Source organism: Corvus brachyrhynchos, unplaced genomic scaffold (assembly GCF_000691975.1).
Source record: "Corvus brachyrhynchos isolate BGI_N302 unplaced genomic scaffold, ASM69197v1 scaffold662, whole genome shotgun sequence".
NCBI lineage: Eukaryota > Metazoa > Chordata > Aves > Passeriformes > Corvidae > Corvus > Corvus brachyrhynchos.
In genome coordinates, this window is record NW_008236783.1 from 146,657 (window position 1) to 151,402 (window position 4,746).

The 4,746-nt window shown below is 42.5% G+C and overlaps 1 pseudogene; it reads right to left on the bottom strand.

Annotated features, from left to right (window-relative positions):
* Positions 1-302: 302 nt before the first annotated feature.
* The window catches only part of LOC108445120, a 5,839-nt pseudogene continuing 1,395 nt past the window's right edge, over positions 303-4,746 (bottom strand).

Genomic DNA, 4,746 nt, shown 5'->3' on the forward strand with positions numbered 1-4,746 from the left:
TCTACAGTCAGCTCTTCTTTTATAAGATGCACAATACCAAAGGCAACCACAATTTTGACACTCACAGAGTCCACGCTTCATGGTTCCCTGTGTGACAGGCCAAGCAGGGAAAAGAAATTAAAAGACCTGCTGAAATTTCACATTCAAAAGAGGTTACAAACTGGCTGGGGTCAGGGTGTTGCCAGTCTAAAGCAAGAATGCTATCATCAAAAGGGAAAGAAGCATAGTACCGACCACCTTTGGATGAATAATCAACAGGTTCTCCAAGGGAGGAGGATCTCTCTTTTCTTACTCTGACGTCCCTAGGCAACCCAAACCACCGATTCAAGGGCATTAATCCTTTTGTGTATTTTGATCAGCTGGTTGTTCGATGAAGGGTCTGATGTTCTTGGCTGGAACCCAACGAAGACCGGTATCTGTGGAAACACAAGCATAACCCCTCCCCCATGTAATAAGGGGAAATGGACCTACGATTTTTCCACATTCTGGGTCTTTTACAAGGACCCATGCTTTTTGCCCTATGTCTAATGACGTTTCCTTAGAAGTGGAAAAGTGTTTTATTACAGGGGGAACCTTGCTATCACCACAGCAATTCAAAAAATTAAAAACATAGTGCCTTGTGTAGCCTTTCCATTGGTGTGCACCCCTGCATCCCCCCTTGCTTTTGTGCTAAAAGACGCTTAAGTGTTGAATGAGCACATTCAATAATTGCTTGTCCTGTGGGGGAGTGAGGGATGCCAGTAATGTGAGAGATTCCCCATAAGATGAAAAAGGAAGAAAGTCGTTGAGAAGTGTAAGCAGGACCATTATCAGTTTTAATCTGCTGGGGAATCCCTAAAGCTGAAAAAGCTGCCAAAAAATGGCAGCACACATCTTTGGCAGTTTCTCCTGTGTGGCATGATGCAAATAATGCACCTGAAAAGGTGTCAATAGATGAGTGAACATATTTGAGGCGGCCAAATTCAGGATAGTGAGTGACATCAGTTTGCCATACCTGGAGGCTTTGTAGGCCACATGGGTTAATTCCCAGTTAATAATATCTAATGAGTCTATTGTAGTAGTTTAGCAGCCAGTGAATATTTAACACGAATGATAACATACAAAAGGTGTATAAAAGAGGCTGATTTGTTTAATAAACAACTTTTTGCCCTTTGTCCGAGGCACTGTCCGTGCGTGTCGTGACCACCCCAACAGTGACAATCAATAAATACTGTAAGAGCTTGTAAAGGCATCTCTCTGCACTTAGGATTTAAAAGAATATTAAAAGTAGTAGTTAACAATTTATGAGGTGGTGAATGGAGGGTAATCTGACTTGAAAAATCAGCAAGTGCAGACTGGAAACAACCTGATGTCTGCAAAAGCCAATCCAGATAAACAGTAGTTATAGGTACACAAATTTGTTCAAAATAATGACCTGCCAACATTTGCAATCTCTAAAGTGCCTTAATGCTAAGCTGTGCAAACATTTCATGTTGAATAACAATTGTCTTTGTCATCTGATGAGGTAAAAAAAATCCATTCAACGATAAGCAAAGGATCGGCTGTATTAGGATCCCATTGGTACAACAAGGCATGTGGCTGTCATGAAGGATTCAAAAGAATCAGTGAAAATAGATCAGGTGCCCAACGTGATGCTTGCCTGTGGGCAATGGCATCTGCTACCTTTTGCAAGGCCAATTGTGCTTCATGATTCAAATGTCTTGGGGAAGACAAGTCAGGCTCTCCTTTTAATAATGTAAAAAGGGGAGCTAGATCTGAATTTGTGATTCCCAGCAAGGGCCTTACCCAATTAATAGCTCCTAATAATTTCTGTGCTTCATGTAATGTAGAAATTTTGTTTTGAATTTATAATTGCTGTGGCTGTACAGTTTGGGATCTAATACGCCAACCTAGATATTGCCATGGGGGCATTTGTTGAATCTTTTCCTGGGCTATTTGCAATCCTGCACATTTTACAGCTTCTGTGGTAAGGGCCAAGGTTTCCTTCATGTCTTCTTGTTTTTCAGCTGCAATGAGAATATCATCCATATAGTGATATAGTAACATATGAGGCTTTGCCTGTTGTACTGGGCTAAGACAAATTGTAGGACTGTTTTTCATTCCTTGAGGTAAAACCACCCAGTGGTATCTTTGCAAAGGCTCTTGCATATTCAAGCTGGGCACAGAAAAGGCAAATCTCAGTGCACCCTCTGGGTGCAGAGGAATTGTAAAAAAGCAATCTTTTAAATCCATGATTGTCAAGTGCCAATTTCGAGGAATCACGGTAGGTGATGGGAGTCCTGGCTGCAGGGCCTCCATATCTTCCATGACTGCATTTATTTTTCTGAGATCATGAAGCAAATGCCACTTACCACTCTTTTTCTGAATGACAAATACAAGAGAATTCCAAGGGCTTGTGGAAGGGACAATACACCCTGCTTGTAGTTGTTTAACCAGACTTTGTAAAGCACACAATTTTTTCAGTTTGCAAGGGCCACTGAGGAACCCAGATTGGGTCGTTAGTTTTCCAGACCACCTTTAGGGTAGTGCGCTGTTCAGTGGCCCCTACGAAAAATCAGATCCAATCCTGACTCCCATTTGAGAAAGCATGCCACGGCCCCATAACACCATGGGAATTTGTAAAACAAAAGGCTTTATGGCAGCAGTATGTCCCTCAGGACCCACAATTTGAATGAAATCTTTGCTTTGGAAGCTGGTACTGCTCCCCCCAATACCAGTGAGTGCTTGGGGAACTGCAGTAAGTGGCCATGTAGGGGGCCACTTAGCTTGTGAAATGACTGTAACATCAGTTCCAGTATCAATAATACCTGTGTGACATGCTGTCCCTGCCAGGATAGTTTACACTTACAAGTGGGACGCTGAACAATTAACTGCTGAGCCCAAAAGATTTGAGGTGCTCCTGTGCATCCAAAGCTCTCCTCCCCCCTCTGTTTTTGCATTGTGTTAGTAGATTTTAGTGCTATAAAAAATATTAACTGAGCAATTTTAGAACCTTGGGGTACAGTACATGGGGGGGAGTCCAGGCCATGATTTTGATTTCTCCTAAAAAATCTGTGTCAATTACACCTGGAAGTACCAACAGTCCCGTTAAAGTAGTTGAAGAATGCCCCAAAAGCAATGCACTTCGTCCTTGTCCTAAAGGTCCATTGACCCCTGTGGGGATCAGACGGACGGAGGAGTCTAAAATAGTTACTGTACAAGCGGTGGCAAGATCCAAGCCAGAGCTACCGTAAGTGGCTGGTTGCAAGGCTGAAACACTCTTGCTGCTGCTGGCGGAGTCAGCTGAGGGATTTGTGTCTGCGTGCGGCGCCGGCCCGCGCTCTGATTCATGTTTCCCAGAATTGGTTTGCGGTCAATATCATATTTAGAGCAACACTGATTAGCAAAATGCCGCCCTTTTTGGCAGAGCAGGCAAACTCCAGGTTTTTTGAACTTTGCTCCCTTTAAGGAATAACAGTCTTTTTTAAGGTGGCCTGCTTTCCACAGCTGAAACAAGTCTGTCCCATGGGACCGGGAGCTGCCTTAAGAGCAGCAAAGGCAGCAGCCATGGCTTCATATTTGTGCTCCACCATTCCAATATGATTACAAGCTTTAACCATTTCTATAATTGTGGGGTTTTTAAGTGGCCTTAAGACTTTCTGGCAGTCCGAATTTGCATTCTCAACCGCCAATTTCAAAAGATTAACATCGCAAGCCTCCTGATGGGCTACCTGTCTCTCTAATGCCTATTGCAATCAGTCTATGAACTGCATGTAAGACTCTTTCGGCCCCTGGGTTATGGATGTAAAAGACTTTTGCTGCTTGCTGACATCAGGGACTTTCATAAAGGTGCAGTATGCTGTTGCTGTCGAGGCGGTTGCGACACATACAGACATACACCAACTGTTCCGGGCTAAAAGCATCTTTTATTCTACAAAGCCTCTTTTATACACTTTCTTGGCACTCTTGCTATGTGTCCATTGGCTACTAAGGTTACTACATTACAAATTATTGGTCACTTATAACTAACACCCATTCTAAACCCATAAACAGCCTCCTGCGAACAGCTGTGCATTCTTCTTCTGTTTTGGTTTCTTGTTTCTGTTGATGCTAAAATTCTCATGGGTACAAACTGAATTCTCACAGGTACAAAGTGATTGTGTCCAAATCAATATCTGTGAGACTTCCAGTCCAGCTGCCCATCTCCACAGTTCCTCCTTTTTGTTTTTCAACTATAAATACAGCGTTTATGGTCCTCTGCATGGCCCTTTGCCGAAAGGATAATAAACACTGAACAAGGAGTAAAATAAAAAGGATAACAATTACAACTAAACATCCCATTTTCATAAGGTCCTTAACCCATTTAGCAAGTTGCCAATTACCAAACAAAGCATTGAACCAATCAGATTCATCCACTTCCCTTGATTTTGAAACACTTATTTGTAAGTCTTTGATATTAGTGAACACTGATTTAGAGTGGTCAGAAAGATTCATACAGCACATGCCATCAAAGTCTTCACAACCATGTCCATGTGCCAGAAGCAAGAACTCAGTGGCTGCTCAATTTTGCAGGGTGGCCTGTCTAATAAAATCAACATCAGTTAGCAATCCTGATAAAGCAAGCGAAGTTGCATTAGTGATGCCTTTTCCTGGTCTTAAAATCAAGAGGCATACACGGTTAGAAGGGGAAAAGGGATTTTACCTTGGTATTTATTTTAAGGATCCTTAGGTGTACACGTCCAGGTCATATGCATTGAGATGCACCCC